This window comes from Adiantum capillus-veneris, chromosome 26 (genome assembly GCF_014529385.1).
Source record: "Adiantum capillus-veneris isolate H3 chromosome 26, ASM1452938v2, whole genome shotgun sequence".
Lineage (NCBI taxonomy): Eukaryota > Viridiplantae > Streptophyta > Polypodiopsida > Polypodiales > Pteridaceae > Adiantum > Adiantum capillus-veneris.
Genome location: NC_140956.1, coordinates 109,848,630 through 109,869,194, shown reverse-complemented (window position 1 = coordinate 109,869,194; position 20,565 = coordinate 109,848,630).

The window sequence follows — 20,565 nt, the reverse complement described above, 5'->3', positions numbered from 1 at the left end:
TTGGAGTTTCATTCTCATTTTTCTGAGAGCAGGACGGCCCCATTTCTCTCAGATTTGCTTTGTAGCAATCGCCACCCCCGCTCCACTATCTAGGATAGGTATTGTATTTATATCCTGATATTCAACAGGTAAGGTTGTATTACCCACCTTGCCTTCACAGTAATGTCCGACCTTGTTTATGGGCGCTGGTTGAGCTTTGGGTTGTTGACCTTTCTGTTTGTTTTCCTCTACCGTAGGGTTTGTCTAAAGAGGAATCTTTATTCCTTTGTGCTCCAAATGTTTCCCCATGTCTTTCCATAAGTGTGGTCTGACTCTCAAGAGTTCTGACAGCGTGATTGTGCATGTTATAGGTGTCGACAGCATAAATGAAGGTAGGGTTTTCAAAGATTGAGCTTTGCTTTCCATCAAAACCTCCGTTCCCACATCCCCATACAACGATTGTATATCGGCTGGATAAAATCCGTTATCCAGGTTAATCTCAGGAATTGGAGCAGACTGTAACGTTGCGCTTCCGTTCTTTCTGTTTCTAATGGTTTCCCATAAGTGTTGTGGCCATTGTTCTTCAACTTCTGGAATTGGCATTATCGTCATTGACTTAGCGTCATCAGTGGTGTTCGGCACCACTCGGTGATCCAGTGATAATATCGTTTCAGGCCAGGGTCCGTTTACTTGTTTTGGTTTATCGATTTTTAGTTTTTCTCGCTCTTTGTGAATCAGCACTTCTTGTTCTGGGGTTCTAACCACCTTAGGTTCCATCAACACCTGGGTTGTTTCAATGAGGTGTTTACACATTTCCAAACGCTTCGTTTCCACTCTTGGTTGAGGATAAGTTAACCATCTCTGTTCTAAGGTTTGTTTTGTTTTTAGACTTGCTTCGTACGCTTGTAATAGAGCATCTAAATTCTCTAGCACTTTCTCAACCAAGACTGATCCCCTTGAGGACGCTTTCCTTGGCTTGTTGTTACCCTCAGCAGTTTTACTCTCTCTCTCTTATTTCAGTTGCTTCTTCATTTCATGTAATTCGTTTTGCATGGAAATTTGGGTTTGCAACCTTCTTGTTTTCATCTTGTCTCGTTCCTCCTTCCAGGATTTTCTCTGGGTTCTCACAGATAAACTCTCATTTTCTGTGGGTATCGGTAACTCAACTTTTTCCTCCAAGGGCTTGTTTTTCTCTAAGTCCTTGGCTTGGGCTCTGGTTATCGCATTGATTTGGATCATGGGATCGGTTTCTGATCCGCTGCTTGCACTTGGTAACACCCTCACAATATTCATAGTTGCTTTTCCCTTGTTGTCCAGATTCTTTGGGCAATCTGGCAATATGTGATTCACACCACATCTGTCACAAAACCCAAAAATTATCACTCTTTCGCCTTTGAAAGGGCAGTTACGCTCCCAATGATCCGTACTTCCACAGTTATAGCACTGTCCAATTGGTGGTTGATTTTGAGGAGGTGGTCCCATAGGTTGTCTTGCCCTATTAGGATATCCTCTTGGTTTGTAATTCTGGTTTTCAATGAACATTAGCGTTCTTTCGTCACCAAATATTGATCTCTAGAAGGTTGTGCTACATACATTGGTGGTGACATACCCTCGCTATTTCCCCACGGTTGATAGGCTTGTCTGCGTACATTTGTGATTCACGTTCTGTTGCGTAAGGCTCATCCAGTTCCTCATAATAAGAAACTGAAAGTGTACTATTTGTTCCTGGTGATGCTTCACAAGATTGAGCGTACGTAATCATGGCTCTATTTTCCTGTGGTAATGGAGGTTGTTGACCCAACACAGGTTGAGGTCTGTCTACTCCTGCTACCAGATTCATATTTGGTCCAACTTGATATCTTGGAGGAGGTGGCTGGGATGGTCCTGCTGGAGGTCCATACGGTATTTCCCTCATAGAGTTTTTGTTATAAAAACACTCTTCCGTGCCATGATTTGTCCATTTTTTCTCTATGGCGCACCATTTCAGTACTCGGCCATTCGCAACTAGTGCTTTCGGCTGTTGTGTGCACCACGGTGTCGGGTGATCCCCCCCACATATGTCACACTTCCTTGTTTGAGACTGTCTCATCACCGGATTTGATCTCATATGTTGTTGCATTCTCTTCGTTACCTCCTCTATCATTTGGTCAGCTGTCGGCATCAAGGATGCCTGAGCATCTTTCTTGGTAGAGGGTTTTCTTTTAATCGATGAAGAGCCACTAGTTACTGAATCGGTATCCTCTAACACTTTCCCATATGCTTTGCAGTTATCGACAAGATATAACGCTTCCCTTGTAACGTGTTGAAATGTGCTACATGCCTTCAAGTGAAGGTCCTTTTTCAAGGTTTCATTCCTAAGTCTTTCAACGAAGAGCACGGACAATCTATCGTACTACGGTATTTCCCTCCTCGGGCACCTCTCAATGTATTGCTTGAATCTCAAGGTTGCTTCCTTCACTTTCTCATTCTCCCTTTGTTTAAAAGCATATATCTACGATACAGTATTATGCTTTATACCCCGTTTTGAGAATTCTTCGGCGAACTCACGCAATACATGTTCAATATTCGGACAAGTTTCAGGGTTTAAAGGTTGAAACCATGTTAAGGCCGTCACGTCCAAGATCAGCCCGAATCCCTCGTATTGAGTATGGAAATCAATGATCTGTGTTGCTCTTAAGACTTGCTTGAAGAGCGATACATGGGCATATGGATCCCCCGATCCGCTATACTTCTTCAGCATGCACTTCGCTACTTGGGATGGCCTAATTCGTCTATGGTCTGTGATCAGTCTCATTGCTCCCGTGTCTCCACTTAATCGTTATCGAGCATCATGGATGTCGTGGGTTGCTCTCGTTGGCTCCCCTACCCAAAATCTACTACTAGGAGGCAAATGTGATGGGGTGGATGCAAATGTCGGACCTACTGCCGTATGTGTAGAGATAGGAACCGCACTACCTCGATTCGTAGCTATTGATTCTCTGGGATGTAACGTTCCCATGGGGCTTGGCATCGAATAATGAGGTCGATCGAAAGAATCAGCTACATGAGTCCTCTCTCCATCTATGGTCACCGGGTCTGGCATGACAGTTGTAGATGTTGGTCTTAGTGGGCTTGGAGTGACAATATTGGTGAAGTGGTCCCCCAAAGTACGTATATCCTTCCAACTCTTTTATATTGATTGCTGCGTATCGTCTTCCATACTTGTCGTATGCGGCAATTTTCGTTTCTGCTCCCTCTGTGTAGGTGAAGACATAAAGTCTTTTCCGCTCAGTCATCTCTCCGACGTAGGGTTCCTCGCATCTATAATAGAGATCTTGCTCTCCATTATTATACTTGTATAACCCCAAGTAGACGTTATCCGTGTTGACTCTCAACGTTTCGTTTTCTCACCTTAACCTCGCATTAGGTAAGCTCATTGTTGGTGCCTTTTCCTCATGTTCCTCGTCTATTTTGGCTTTTGTGTCCATCAATCCCCACTTGTCTACAATGTTAGGATTCAGGACTACCAAGTACATGATACCCTCGTCATCTAGGTACCTATCTCCGCTATAGGTCACAGGCACTAAGTCCCTGAACTCACTTGGTCTATCTTCTATTTTCACACAGTAGCGGTCCATTCCATCTTTGTATATCTTGGCACCTTGCTTGTTGTCATATTGATACTTGATGAACAATAGCTTTAATGTGGCCGAGGGGTCTGATGGTCCTGCTGCCATGTTTTCTCTTCCGTTTAGTTTTAATTGTCCCAAGTGTTCTGTGAAATACTCGGAAGATCTCGCTGAAGAAGTATTGGAGATGCCTTCTTCAAGGATCGGCTCTAATGGTTGTACTATCCCTTGGTTTACACTCTCCTCCGTTGATACAACACTTGCTTGATCCGCTAAATTTAAGTGTCTGGTGTTGATTTGTTTTCCCGATCTCAAAAACATGAAGAAAGTGGGATTTACTAACTGAATCCAAACCTCTTACCTGGAGATGGATTGATCTTTCAACTCCTGCGACTGCGTGGATTGTTACTTGATCGGTCTCTGCAAATGAGTACACTTGATGTCTATGAGATCACTATATCATTCCAACTGTCAGCAGATTCAACACTTCCACAATGATTTCAACACAATTTTGCTTGCAGATTATTGACAGTATGTCCAATTTGAGTTTTGACAACTCTTGATATCTTAAATAGTCTAGGTCTATGAACAGGTCAAAAATGAGTTAGATCTGGGCTAGAGGTACACCGATCGCGATCGTACTTCTGGGCCCAAATTTGACCAAACTTTATCAGCTTGTTCACTAGGCTTTTTTAAGGCTACCTCTCTGATACTTTTGTAACTAGATTCTAAAAAGTCAAGCTGTTACCAGTTCTTGGTTGGAAGTGTCTGTTTCCTAGAATCTGTCAATTTTATCTGACTTTAGTGCTTGATTAGGGATCTAGAAGCTATCTGGGGTTGTCCTATGTACAGGCTATCCCTCTGTATGGTTCCTTCCCAGTTTTGATGTGTTTTGGTCTACTGAAAGTCAATTTCTAAGCCAGTTTAGCAGTTTTTGACTTAGAACTGTATTCAGATGGTTTGATAGGTATTTTGAGGTTTCTAGCCCTAGGTCCTTTAGACTTTTATATTTGTATACACCTGGGGATCCCACATATGAAATCTGGTCCAAATCTGGCACTTAGGTACACCGATCGCGATCGTAGTTCTAAGCCCAAATTTGACATACTTGTAGACATTGATGTTTTAATGCTATCCCCCAAGTCTTTTTGCATTTGGATCACCAAAAGCCAAGATTTTGCATTCTCTGGGTCTGTCAGGCTAGTTTTACCCAAGTGGCTTGATTTCCTTGATTTTTGATGTTTTTGGGTGTGGTTGCTTTAGACAAACTTGTTTAGAATCTTATCAGGAAGGCACATGTCCAATCTTGTACAATTCTGACACTGAAGTACACCGATCGCGATCGTAGTACTTGGGCCAAATTTGATGAAATTTTGTCTGCTCCCTCTGACAAGTGTTTCCTAGTGTTTTGTGATACCACTTTGTGATTTGAATCAATATCAACCCTGTTTGGTCAGATTTTCAAAATTTCAGATTCTTATGGATTTTTTGCCAAAGTTATGGTTTCCTGGTTTCTCGACTCTAACTTTTGCCCCAAATCTGATTGGAATGTGATTTGCTTATCCTACTTCTAAGTACAGAAATGAAAAAACATAAGGAAATGAATCAAACAAAACAAACACGACGGATTTCGGGTGAGATTTCAGTACTCAAACGAATTAGAGAAATTGAAGAGCAAAAATGCTTTAACACTCTCACTCACAGCTCCCTAAATCTCATAAGAGAGGATCTAGCCGGTCCACTGGCTCTAGACTCCACTAAGCTCTAAACCCTTGTCTAGCAACCTAACTGAGGTGTAAAATGGATTTGTGGATTGGTCTTTTTTTTTATATAAAGGAATCTAACTGCGCACTCGGTCACTCATCACCTAAGGTGCATTCCCTGGCAATGGCGTCAATGTTTGCGGGTCGCCCCGACGGACGTCCATAGCATAGCTCTCAAGCATCAACATACAATTATCGATACAGGGGAAGCGACTCGGATGAGGCATGGCAACTCATTAGGATGTCAACCCTAATGAAGTGAACTTGAACAGATGCAACTAATACTCTACAAGCACATCAAACGTACTAAAGCCAAGTAATCTGCCTATGTCCTTCTACACAGCTCTACAGTCATCACGCCCGTTTACCATGCAAATCATATCAAAATCGCACGAAACTTGAAGGGAAGCTACAGGGGACTATCAGGAACATATCCTATCACTGTCACAGCATTCTGAAGAGGTACAAAGATTGCGATCGTTCGTCCCAAAGTCAGCAAAAACAACGAAGAGATGATCCTAATGGGTCGTTTTAGGGGTCCCTAAAGCCCCTCCTAGGGTCAAAACAACATAAAACATGCATATAGACACTCAAAACAGCGATTTAAGGCCTCAAACTCGTAGCTGAAAACCTACACCGAATCTTGAATGATTACACTTGAATGGAAGAGCAAGGTAAGAGGACAAATGCAATGAACAAATCTGAATTTGGATTACCGTAGCCTCAATGGCGAAGATTACAAGTTGGAGAAGGAAGGAGCTCTCAAACGTACGCTGTCTTCTTAGTTTTTCCTCAAAAAGATCATGTTCCAACTTACAAAAAAATGACCTTTATATTTTAGGTCTTTACAAATGGCTTGTCTGGCCAAAATCTCCTAAAATTCTAACTGGCGCTTTAATATACAATTGCTCCCAGAAGAATAATCATAAATCCTTTGACAAGTTCTCGGCTTAGAGATGCTTCCTTACAAAAGAATTTTACAATGGTTTCTCATAAAAATATGATCCTTCTCTGGAAACGGCCGCTTGTCGCTTCGTCCGCTAAACAACCCGCCTGAGAATTTTATGCTTGCCCTTACAATACAAGTGGTCGTTTACAAGGCAGTACCTAGTAGCCTTCCTTACCAGCCACTGTTTCTGGCCTTTGGTGTATCCTTCCAGACATTCTCCCGTATCTAAAAGACTAATGACATCAGGCATAACATCACTACCTTGGAAGAGGGGTAGCTTTAGTTTGATTGATCCTATGGAAACGTCTTGTATTCTTTCTTTGGCTAGAGCATCTGCCTCCTAATTTTTTGCTCTGGGGACAGAAATAGTTTCACTACTTCAAACTTCTTTAGAAGGTCCTTAGCTTAGTGGAGTTGACCAAGTAAAAACTGATTCTTACAAACCCAGGTGCCATTTATTTGCTTTATCAAAAGCAAAGCATCACCAAACACATTTAGGCGCTGAATTCCTTGTGAAATACATTTTTCCAACCCAAGAATTAGGGTTGCATATTCTGCTTCATTCTTGGAGTGGGAGTGTAATAACTGTCCAATGGAGAACATTCTTTCTTGCTATTCATTGAAAATGAATATGCCTGCAGACTGATCCATTGTTCTCTTGTATGCTCCGTCAAAGAAAAGAGAGTGAGCTCTTTCTAGACTAGGACTCTCTACCATTGGTGTTTCTTCCTTTGCTTCTGTGTTGACCTTCAGCTTCTTCTCATAATGGCGATGATTGAGAATTCCCGCTAAACTAGCCCTGGTAGAGTTTTCTACTTGCATGGTGTAGTCAAACTCTTGTAATCTAATCAACCACTTTGAGATCCTAGATGAAACATCCATGTGTCGCATTACATATGGGAAAACCTCTTCCATTGTCAGGATTACAAAGGGTCTAGGCACGAGATAGGAGCGGAACTTTGTGGTAGCAAATATTAGTGTCAGAACCATGTGTTCTACTTCGGTAAATCCCTTTTTTGACGGGGTCATGACACGACTAGAGAAGTAAATAGGACGCATGAAAGAAGTTTGGGGGTCCTTTTGCATTAGCACGGCTCCGAGTGTATCACTTCCCACACTAGGGTTCACATAAAATGGCTCGTACCACTTAGGAGGTGAAATAGTGGGAAGCTTAGCTAGGATTTTCTTTACCTCAGTAAATTGTTACTCATTCTCTTCACTCCATGAGAAGACATCCCTCTGGGTGAGTTGTTGTAGGGAAAGGACCACTTGAGATAGCAAGTGAATGAACCTGCTTAAGTGTCTTACCTTCTGAAGGAAAGAAACGAGCTTCTTAGCGGTAGTGGTGACGACAAAGATACCAGGGCTTGAATCTTGCTAGGGTCAGCCTCGATCCCTTTTGCTGAAATTACATGGCCAAGGAGAGTGGCTTTGCTTTCACCAATGTGACACTTATCCACGTTGAGCTGGCCGCCCAAGGTTTGTAGCGTGGTTAAGCCATCATACACTTTGCTTAAATGAAGGGCTCGTGAACTATAGATGCAAAAATCATCTATGAAAACCCGTATTGATGTTCCAAAGTAGGGTTGGAAAACAAAAGTCACATAGCGCTGAACCGTGGTTGGGGCATTAGTGAGGCCAAATGGCATCACTCTGTAGGAAAAACATTCCCAAGGTGTGATGAAGGTTCTCTTCTTCAGATCTTCCTCCGCAATGCTAATCTGGAAGTATCCTGAGTAGCCATCGCACATTGTGTATCGTTCGTGACCTGCCACTTCATTGAGTATTTCATCCTGAAATGGGAGGGGAAAGTGATCCCTCTTTGTGGTTGCATTGAGAGGTTTATAATCCACACAGACTCTCCACTTACCATTTTTTTTCAGTGTGACTACTACTGGGGAGACCCATTCTGAGTCTTCGACAGGGTAGATGAAAACTGCTTGTAGAAAAATTCTCACTTCTTTAAGCAGTGCCTCTTGTTGGATTACTTCAAGTCTTCTGAGCTTTTGTACTATGGGTTTATTGCCTTCGTTGAGTTTTATGTGGTGTTGCACTACTATAATTCCTGTGATCTTATCATAGACATCAATGAACAAAGTAGTGAAGTTACCTAACATGGAGACATACTCCTTCCTTTCTTCATCGGTTAACTCACTTGAGAGCATTTTTTGTAACTTACCTGCATCCTCCAAGGAATGCATACCTGATGATTCCTCTTGGTTTGTCGGGGTGTTTTAGATTGTCTCAATCTTTTTGGGTCTTTAAGAATGACCCCCATCACCTCGATGCTACTGTCACTTCCGTCGGTGGTGGTCGTCTCTTCTCCTGAGGTAGACGAATAGTCGTTGGTGGACTCATCTTTTGAAGCCTCCAAGATCATATTGTGCTACTTTCCAATCCTCATGTCGTAGAATATGAACTTCCCTTTAGCGTCCTTCATCTGAATCATCCAGGTGCTCTAGTCTTGTTAAGCTTCCATATCCATAAGTCAAGGCCTCCCAAGAATGATGGCGTAGCCCTCCCCTTTGTGTGGCATGACGAAGATGTCTACCTCAACTTTCGTATTGAATGCTTTTACTTTGACCGCATTTACAATGCCCACACATTTCACTCTTACATTGTTTTCCATCTTGGCTCGGCAGGGTGCGGGCCTACTTACCTCTAGACCTAGATGGTGCATCATCTTTTCACTCATGACGCATATTTGCATGCCACCATCTATGTAGACATTTGAGATTCGTTGCCCCTTGATGTGAGCATCCATGGTTGGTAGGATGTCATCAAGATCCCTTCCAGAGATAGCCCCAGCTATCCTGGGCCTTGATTTCCTAGTACTTATCATTTTTGTCCATTGCCTCCTCAATCTTGGTGCAAGGTGGAGTAGTTGGAGCAAAGTTATCTTCTGGCCCTGTATTAACACATCCTGAACTAAGCCTCCAAGCTAATAACACTCACCGCTTGGTTAACAGCAGGTGGTGGGGGTAGTGGTGGAATGAGACGTTGGGATGGTGATTTTTGTTGTATAGGTGGTCGAAGGATTTGGACTGGTGGGACCGGTCCTGGTTTCCTAGGTGGTGGTGGTCTTGCTCTTGGCGAGGAGATCTGATTGTGTCTCCCCCCTCTATTGAAATTATGCCTTCTTGGGTGTGGGTAGTAGTACATTCCATGGCCATCTTCCCCACGGATGTAATAGTGGTACTCTTGGTTTTGCCTTCGTTGTCCTCTTCCTTGTTATGGATTCCTACCAGGTGCATGCCTTTGCTGCACCAATGCACAAATAAACTCTCTAGTTGGGTGGTGATGCGGATGGTGATGCGACTCAGCAGGTCTTGCTGCTCTTTTGATATGACTCTTGCGGTTGGACTCTATGATTGGCTGTTGCAGTCATTGGGGTTGGTTGGGCCGATCTTGTTTCCTTTGACTCGTTTACTCTTGCTTGCATGCGTAACGTCTTGTATTTAAGGCGGGCTACTTCGACTGCCAACTCATATGTTGCAGGAAACCTTCCCTTCACCTTCTCTCTAAGCGGCGACCATAGACCAGCAATGAAACGGTCCTTCTTTAGGAAATTAGGCGCTCCTTCGCCTTCCTCCAGTGAGGTAACCCATCTCTCCCATAAGTCCATAAATTTGGACTCGTAGGTGGCATACTCCAGCAGACCTCCCTGCTTTAATTCTGTCAGTAGCTACCATAGCTTCTTCGCGGTTGTGCCTCCACCAACCTCTTTACAAAAGCAGCCCTTAACACATCCCATGCATTCTTGGTAGCCTGGGGCAATGCATTATACCAGAACTTGGCCTCTACTTTCATCAGTAGAGGAAAAATTCTAATTCGTGAAGTGTCGTCATCTTTGTTGGAGACGACACAAGCAATGTCGAAATCATCCAAAAAGTCGGTAGTGAGATCTTCTCCCTTCTTTCCACTGAACGTGGGGAAAGAAACACTTGCCATGGTAGTGACTCAGGAAATTACAAACCTTTTTTTTTTCACATTAACAATAGTAGCGGCTCATAGCGGCTTTTTACAGGGTTGGGTGGATAGGTTAAAACAGGATAAAGATAGAAACATTAAAGGAATGATGGTAATCTAATATGGGGAGAATGATATGGTTTGGAGAATTGAGGATTTCTCCTAGTACCGCCGCACCGAATAGGTATATGATCTTCTATTGATAGAAGACTTTCCTATCTACATAGATATTCACATGCATATGCTGCAGGAATCTGAATGGGAATGCCGTCGGCCCGTTTTCCATCATGCATAGAGGGTGGAATACTTACTTATACTCTTACCATGCTAGTGTTGATGAGTCGGCACATCCACAAGAGGTCGTCGCTTTTCCTGGGCTCTACCTTTCCTTCATCGCTCAGCACGTACGGAGTGATGGCGACGCGTCTGACCACTCCCAGCCTCTTGGATAGTAGCAATTGCAAGTAATTTCCGTAGTCGGCGTGTTGCATGAATTCTACTCCATTCAGTTGCAACTCGTCCCCAGCCCACTAGGTTTCACCCGTGGTAGAGAGCTTCTTCACGATAAGTTGTACAGGGAGAGGAGGAAGCTCCTCTACCTGTCTTCCAAAACAGCGAGAACAGTAGCCGAACCACTCTTCCCTAGGACATGGGAATCTTCTTACCACTTCTTCTTTAGGATTGTCGAAGTGGATTGGTAGCACTCGCATGCGTTGTGCAAATTGATAGGCGACCTTCCACTGCTTAGATTCGGATGGCTTCCTCTTTGGCAAGCTGGGTACAGCCCAGCTTTTTGATCTTGAAGCACTTGCTTGGCCAGATGCTTCTCTCGTCGGGGTCATGTGTTTTCAGACTGGCTTAACTTCTCCTTACCTTTGGCTTGCGCAGCCCCTTTAGGCCACTTTGGAGTTATAACTTTGACTGCAGTTTCTTTCGGGAAAAGAGGCCTCACCGTTTTCTTCCCTTCTTTGATGTGAATGACTTCTTCAAGATGAAATGTCCATGTAGACAATTTTAGCCCTTTCGCTGACTTCGTTGCTAGCACTCATTGACAGTGTGTCTTGGTTGACAACAGTGATGGCACTTTGCCGACCTCCCACCTGATGCTCTCAATTTGTGGTTAGAACGAGCAACACGAGATGGAGAATTTACCTCTTGAATACTGACGACACTGCAGCCTGGCAGCAGTACTTCAATGAAGGCGGCTAGTGCCTCCTTCGTCTCCTCTTCTTCCGTCCTCCAGTTAGAAAATTCCTTCAGCCATTCGTCCATGATTGATAGTGGGCGTCACTTTCAGCATTGTAAACTGAAGGGTCTTAGAAGCCCTCCTCAGTGGGGGCACCAAAATGACGGGAGAAAAGTGAACCCCGAACCCCGACATCCTCTAAAACGTCGGGGGCCAAAATGGCACGCCTCGAGCCTGTCAGCGGTAAAACGAACAGGGGGCACCACCTAGCTTGGAGCGGCTAGGACGGAAACTACGATGATATGAACACCGCAAACTTACACACGGAGAGAGAGAGAGAGAGAGAGAGAGAGAGAGAGAGAGAGAGAGAGAGAGAGAGAGAGAGAGAGAGAGAAAGATTTGCAAATGATGAAAACCCTCGAGGGTGTGAGGGAGAATTATTCTGCAATATTTACAAATGACACGCCGTGGTGGTAGAGAGGTAGGGAGAAGAGGTGGTGCAAACGACTTGGTGCGTTCTGTAAGACGACTCAATGATTGTGAATCTTGCTATCAAGAGCGTGTATACGTGTATGCATCGACCATTGGAGTCGAGAGCTGGACGTGGCTCCCTTCGCATGGTGCAATTCCCAAGGCAAACCCAACACACAAGCCCCCTCCCCGTGATGGTGATAGTTTCAACTCTTCCCACTACACTCTACCAAGTGCTGACTTCTCATGAACTGCCCCCCCCCCCCTCGATAGTGACCTCTTAGTGCCAATTTATAGGTGTTGGCTGCTTGGATTATGGTAATCCCGGTGTGATTAGAGTAAGCTTAATCGGGGAGACAAAGCAAGTGGTGGGCCCGGTGTGGTTGACCCTCGCTTTGTTTTGGGAGGTTATTAAAAGATGAGAATCTCTAGGTGAGCCTTTGTGACCATCACCTAGAGACAGGGCATGCCTTCAGCGCATTTCTCCTTTTTGTTGTTGGCGGGCGTGCTTTGGGTGTTCCTTTTTTTTGTCAATGTCGTAATCATAGGCCTCCTTCGGGTTTTTTTGTATTTATGTGCGTATATGTGTGTGTGTACGTATGGGTGCATGTGGACGGATGTGTGTGTATATGTATGTACGAGTGTGTGAGTGTAGATAGGGGTGAATGTGTGTGTGCGCAAGCGTGCATGGGAACGGGGCTTATCTATATAATGTATATATTATATATGTTTTTTTTTTAATTTCTGTTTTTTTCGTGTTGGCGGCCAACGGCAGCTACGCGGGGGTGAAGGTGTGGAGAGGATGATGAGGGGGGGGTGTGAGTGTGTGTTGTGTGTGTGGTGAGAGAGAGAGAGAGAGAGAGAGAGAGAGAGAGAGAGAGAGAGAGAGAGAGAGAGAGAGAGAGAGAGAGAGAGAGAGATATTCTGCGCCTTCTCAGGCCCGCGAGGGAGAGAGAGAGAGAGTTTTACTGTGGGCGGCTCTGTGCAGAGCGCAAGAGAGAGAAGGAGAGGAGTGGGGAGAGAATGAGCGTGAGAGAGGGAGAGGATGAGGGTGTGTGTGTGGATAAGGGAGAGCCCCCGTTCTTTGCGCTGCGCCTTCGGGATGAAATGGAAGAGAGATAGAGAGAGAGAAAAAAAGAGAGGTGGTGAGATGGCAGGGATCCGTGCCTCGTGGGCCGCCAGACAAGCTGAGAGCAAGGGAAGGGGGGGGGCGATATCATCCCTTCCTGCTTGGTGGCTCACGGACGAGAGGAGGGGGGGGGAGAGTCAATGGTGTGGGGGGAAAGAGGGTGGGGATAGCGGGCCAAAGGGGGGGGGGGGATGAGGCCGAGGGGAGGGTGAGGCGAGCGGGTGGGGAAGAGAGGAGGAGAATATTAGCGGGCCAAGGGCTTGCATAGATGGCGAGGGAAGGAGTGTGAGAGGGGGACGGGTGTGTGGATAAGAATACAGGAGAGTGGGAGCTCACATGCAGCTTGACACAGAGGGAGCGCGAGAGGGAGAGCGAGAGAGGGATCGGGGTGAGTGCTCGAGGCCGCTCCTATCCGAGGGTGGCCAGTAAGGGGGTGTGTGGGTGAGAGAGAGAGAGAGGATATTAGAGAGAGGTATGTAGGGAAAATGAGAGAGAGAGGGGGGGGGGGGGGGGGGGGGGGGGGGGAGAATATTTCATTTGATGCCCGCCGGGGAAATAAACTACAGGGAAAGAGAGAAGGGGGACTGAAACCGAGGGCGGCCGGCTAGGCTGGGGCATAGATGAGCGGAGGCATGAAGGTGATAAGGCCGGCCAATCGAAAGGGGGAGGGGGTGTGCCATGCCCGTAGAGGTGTTGTGAGGTTGACCAGGCATTGCTGAGCCTTGCAACAGTGTCGCCAAGGCTCCAGCAGAAGAAAAATAAGTTTTTTTCTTTTTTTTCCTTTGATTTTCAAAAATTGGCCATCAATAGAATGAAGTCATTGGCTTCCATTGTTGGCTACATTTTGGAGGGCGAGTTTCCACAAGGCTTCATAAAGGCTAGCAGAGGAGGCTCAGAAAGAAGGCAAGTGTCTATCTCTTCCTAGAAGACTCCCGCTATCAAAGAGGAAAGGATCAGATGTGTAGAAGAGTACCAACAATGGAGGAAACTCTAGCCATTCTAGAAGGTTTGCATGAGGAAGCATGTGGTAGTCATTTTCCCCAAAAGTTAATTGTGAAGAAGATTTTGCTTGCGGGGTATGTTTGGCCAAGCTTGCATGTGGATGTTCAACATTGGTGAAAAAGATGTGATAATTGTTAGGTTAATGGAAATAGAAGGTTGGTGCATGTCCAAGGAAAACAGTGCCTGCAAATGGACCCTTTGAAAAATGAGGCATTGATGCTATGGGACCACTGCTCAGAACAAAAAATGGTAAGCTCTATATTCTAGTAGTTGCAGACTATATGACCAGGTGGGTGGACGCACAAAATGTGGCAAAGGTAAGTGAGAGGACAATGAGAAAGTTTGTAAACACTCACATTTGTTGCAAATTTCGCACACCTTTGGAGATTGTTTTTGTTAATGGTCTAGGATTTAGGAAGGCTCACAGAAGTTTGTATAATTGTCACATCACAAGCTATTACCCACAATCAAATGGTTTAGTACAGAAATCTAATGGCGTCATTGCACGCATCATTAGAAAGATAGTTAAAAACAAGAAAAAGTTGTGGGATGATGTCTTAGATAAGGCATTGTGGGCATATTGTACCACCTATAAGGAGGCCATAGAGGTCACACCATTTCTCTTAGTCTATGGTCAAGAGGCTCTGCAACCTATTGAGATGAACGTTCCAACAATGCAGCTTCTCACCAAAGGGGCACAAGAAGATCAAGAAGCATGGATGGATAGACTTCTTACATTAGTGGAGCTTGAGTGGAAGAGAGAAGCAACCTATGAGTGCTCACTGCTATAAGAGGAAAGCTACATAAGCAAAGAAGAATCTTGACAAAAAACTAAAGGACAAAGGCATCAAGGAAGGAGATCTTGTGCTAAGTTATGACAATTGATTTGATGTCAAGTTTGAAACTAGATGGTGGGGACCATACATCATCAAGAAGGCTTTCAATTCAAGCTATTACCAGCTCATGGACTTGAATGGTAAAGAGAACTCCAAGAAGGTAAATGGGTGTCGGCTAAAGCCTTGGGTAAAGCCTTATTTGAGTTGCATTCTATCAAAGGATCTATCAAAGCATTTTCAAGGATCTACTACCTCATGTAAGCTGCATGATGCATGTGTGTAACTTGAGCCAAAATGACAAGGAGCTACACAATGAAAATCTTCTCAAGATAAAACCACTCTCTTTAGAAAGAATGCCTTTTGATGGTACATGAATGTACCATCATCTTGGGGGGTATTTTTGAAGAGATGTATGAGAAGAGAGAGCATCTGTCGAGATGCAATCACCTACGCTTTTGTGCTTGACACTACCTTGGTCGATTGGTTGACATGTATGCCAAATGTGGTGTACTTCAAAAATCACAAAACTTGCTTCAAAAGCTTCTTATCCTGAATGGAGTCTCTTGGAGTGCATTGATTGCAGGATTTTCCCAATAGGAATAGGGCCAAGAAGCTCTGGGCTATTTACAACAAATGTAAAGAGATGGCATCTCTCTAGATGCAATCACCTACGCACACTTGAATTTGAATGGCATGTGGCACTACACAAGATGCTGATATGGGCCAAGGAATCCACAATGATATTTGTAGTCAAGGGTTGTTTCTTGGTTGACATGTATGCCAGATCTACGCGCTCTCAATGTACTGGCACATTCCTTAGAACACACTGATTGCAGGATATGCCCAACAAGGGCCGGTAGGGCCAAGAAGCTTTGCTGTTTTCAGCGTATGAAAAGAGAGAGCATCTTTTGAGATGCAATCGCCTACGCTTTCATGCTTGATACCACCTTGGTTGAATAGTTGATATGTATGCCAAATGTGGTGTACTTCAAAAATCACAAAACTTGCTTCTAGATCTTCTTGTTTGAAATCTCGTCTCGCTCTTGGAGCGCAATGATTCCGGAATTTTCCCAATATGGATAGGGCCAGGAAGCTCTAGGATCTTTTCAACGAATGCAAAGAGATAGAATCTCTCTAGATGCAAGCACCTACGTACACTTGCATCTTAAAGGCATGTGGTATTACACAAGATGCTGATATGGGCCATGGAATCCACAATAACATTTTTAGTCAAGGGTTGTTGCTCGATTGACATGTATGCCAAATACTTCAAATGGCTCAGAAATGTGCTCGACGAGCTTTCTATCCAGAATATCATTCCTTGCAACCCACTGATTGTGGGATATGCCCAATAAGAACAAGACCAACAAGCTCTGGGCTGTTTTCAATGAATGCAAAGAGATGGAATCTCTCCAAATACAAACACCTATACTTGCATTCTAAAGGAATGTGGAACTATGAAAGATGTTGATATTGTCCAAAATATTCATGATTATAGTGTTATCCAGGGATCATTTCAAAAAAACATCGTGCTTGGCACTGCCTTGGTCAGTATGTATGCCAAATGTGGTGTACTTCAAAAAGCACAAACCATGCTTTAGGAGCTTTCTATCTAGAATGTGGTCTCTTGGAGTGCATTGATTATGGGATATTCCCAACAAGGATGAGGCCATGAAGTTGAAAGAAGCTCTCGGTTGTTTTCAACAGATGCAAAGAGATGGAATTTGTCCAATTGAAATCACCTACACTTGCATTCTAACACAAAGTGGCACTACGCAAGATGCTGATATGGGAAAAGGAATTTATGATGATATTTTATGTGACAAGGGCTGTTAAAAAAGGACGTTGTGCTTGGAATTGCCCTGGCTGACATGTATGTCAAATACTTCAAAAAGCACAAAAAAGTTCTTGAGAAGATTCTTGTTCGGAATGTTGTCTCTTAGAACGCATTGATTGCGAAGCTTTGGCTATTTTTACTAGATGCAAAACTAGGGGATTTATGGGGCATTTCTCAAGATGCAATCACCTATGCTTGCATCTTGAAGGCATGTGGACCTACCCAAGACTCGAATATGGGCAATGATGATATTGTGAGACCAGGGATGCATGCCTGGCACTGCCCTGATTGACATGCATGCCAGATGCGGTGTGCTTCAAAAAGTAAAAAATGTTCTTGAGGATCTCCCTTTGTGGAATGTTGTCTAAGAATGCACTGATTGCAGGATATGCTAAATAGGAGCAGGGCCATGAAGCTATGGGTTGTTTTCAACCAATACAAAGCAAGTGCATCTCTCCAGATGCAATAACCTATGCTTACATCTTGTAGGTATGTGGAAATTTAGAAGATGCTAAGATGGACAAAAGAACTCGTGATGATATTGTTAGTCAGGGGCTGTTGAAAAAAAAAGCATTATGCTTTGCATTGCCTTGGCCGACATGTATGACAAATGTGGTAGGGCCAGTCTGTATATCCAGTTTTTACGTCGCCATGGATCTCTAACAGTGTTGCCTAATTTGAAAAAAAGGGCGTTATCCATTTTTTACATCTCGCAAACACTTCTCCATAGGCTCCATGCACTTTTGGATTAGGTCCATTTTTAGCTCCTCCAATCGGGCTCTTCTGATGGTGTAGTAGAAGTCTATATCCTCATAGAGGGAGTCAATTTCAATAGTTGTGTGAATGGAAGATGGCAATGCTTTCTTTGCCCTCTCACAAGTTGTCCTCAGCCTACGCACGGCCCTGGCATTGCCTGCTATATACATCTTGTGCTTCTCCTTGAAGTCCTGCACGAAGTGGTTGACCATGCGATTGTCGAAGTCCTTGCCTCCTAGATGAGTGTCTCTAGCAGTGGCCTTTACCTAAAATATACCTTCTTCAATTGTAAGAAGAGAGACATCAAAGGTGCCACCTCCAAGGTCAAAAATTTTGACAAGCCCGACACTCATCACCTCTTCGGTAGCAGCTACATTTTCAAAGAAGATACTTCAAAATTTACAAGTTGGCTCATGGCAGCAACATGCTTCACTAGGTTCCAGTGGGGCTTTCAAACTAAGAACTCATCACTACAATAAACCCTACATCATTTATGACGTACAATATAAATTTATCTCTACTTCTATTTAAGCTTAATCAATATCTTGTATCTTTTGTATTTTTCTTGACTCCTGTTTTGTGTCTAACAGAGAGGCACAACAGTGGATATTTCAACTACACAAGCACGACTCCAGATTGTTAACATTGCAAGGTCCGTTATCTATATCCAATTGCCTATGCCTATACGTTTTCTTGGTGCAACACATAAATGCTACGGGGAAGGGCACAACTTCTGTTTCTTATAATTTTTGGAGAGACCACAGTTTCGACTCTCCACCATACTTTTGTATGGCACTTCTGCATGATATTCACTATGTATTTAGCATTTTCACTTTATGCCTAACTGCAAAACAAAATGTTTAACTATTTACAATGCTTTTATGTAGCTTAATTCAAACATTGTTCTTCGGCTTGCACGATTAGACGACACCCGTACATGATTACCAAGTCGATAGTGCATTTCATTTTTAGTTTGTTGACGCTTTCTGTAGCTTTTAAGTTTTTCAATGCTTCCTTAAGTTTAGTTTAGCCGCATGTTTTTTTCACTAGTGCATGCTCAATCTTGATCATTGAATCTATATATCAATTCAAGTTATGTCTCACAGTATTCAATGCACTTTGCACGTATTTAATTTATTCCTAGGTGGTTGATGTGAATCTATGTACATCCTTGTTTGAAAAAGCATCTTATATATTGCATCCCAATGTTCTCATTTGCATAACCATTTTGTAGCACAAGGACAACCCTTTATCCTAACGTTTTCCTCATCTTGCACTAGGTTGTGTGATCAACAGCCAAGTCCCTTCGATTGCCACAACACGTAACTCTCTCTCTCTCTCTCTCTCTCTCTCTCTCTCTCTCTCTCTCTCTCTCTCTCTCTCTCTCTCTCTCTCTCTCTCTCTCTCTCTCTCTCTCTCTCTCTCTCTCTCTCTCTCTCTCTCTCTCTCTCTCTCTCTCTCTCTCTCTCTCTCTCTCAGGTTCTATAAGAAATAAGAGAAAATTGACCGCTTGGTTTGGAGTAATAAATACATATGAATTTTATTTTGAAAAGTTTGTCAATGTTGTGAAATTGGATCATTTTACAGACATCTATAGAGGTAGAGAGTCATCATCTATGCAATTCTTGTTTACAAATTTGTCAATGTGTTTTGTACTTCGTTTACTTCAGTGGTAGATGCTTGATGTCAATCTGCGGTATGTCCTGTTAGGTTCTATAATTTGCCCAGAAAAATTAATTTTCCTTGATTGCTTCACTATGTATATGGCAAGAAGTAAAATAGTGATAGTGGTGTGAATTTTACTACATGGCATAGCTCATGATGATGGCTCCATAGCATCTCTCCTCAAAGATTTCTCCAAAAGCTCTATGACCTCGCGTCACAATGAGATTTTGCATGAAAAGTGAAAGGGTGGTGGTAATGTGTGTGCTAGTCTCCACCCAACCGTGCTATCTTATAGCCTCCCCCTAGCGTACACATTGTCCGGCCATGCCGGTGGCCTTGCCCATAGGACCCATGTCCTTACATTATTCCCCCTTGGAGAATCATTTTCGTCCTCGAAAACGAACGTAGAAAAACCTTTCTTAAGTGCGGAGACATTCTCCCATATAGAACCTTCTTCAGATCTATCTAGTCATTTTACCAACACCTGTCGTCTGACATGATGTCTGGTGCGAAGCTCATGAGAATCCAAAATATTTTCAGGATCATGAGGAATGCTTGGCGGTTCAATAAGGTCAACTAACACACTTGTATCAATGACATTGTCATTCTATCCTAGTTGTTTTGGTAGATGGCTAACATGAAAAACAAGATGAACTCGTGAGTGCTTTGGGAGAGCTAACTTATAGGCCACTTGACCTCTACGTTTGAGAATGGTAAACAGTCCACAATAGCGTGGAGAAAGTTTAGCAACTTTTCCCGTCTTCAAACTTTCTAAATGCTCCGGAACTTTGAGGAAAACCTTGTCCCCTTCTTCAAAAGTAGCATGACGATGATGCTCATCTACATACTTCTTATATCGATCTTGCGCTTGCTTAACATTCTATCGAGCAACTCGAAGCATGTCAAAATGGTCTTGGAGAAAATCCTTCACTTGTTGTATCGTCTCCTTAGCCAACCCCACGGTAACAAGTGATCTAGGTTGAAATCCTTATAACAGCATAAATGGACTAAACCCTGTAGTCACATGCTTTGAATTATTATAAGCAAATTCCAATATAGGTAAGTAGCCTTCCCAATTGGTTTGCTTCTTGCTAACGTACGCTCGTAGCATATTCTCTAGCACCTGATTAACTCTTTTGGTTGGACCATCTATTTCTGGATGATCCGTCGTACTTAGATTAAGTTTAGTTTTCAACTTTTGGAACACAGCTCTCAAGAAGTCATTATCAAACTTTCGATCTATGTCACTAATGATACTAGCTAGAAGAGCGTATAGTTTATATATATGCTCTATAAATAGCTGTGCTATAGACGACTGGATAATCACCATGTGGGAACGTGTTCTTAGACGATGGGCGGAAAATTACTCAGTAATTACTAGAGTAATTACTACAGTAAACCCGAAGTGTATAAAT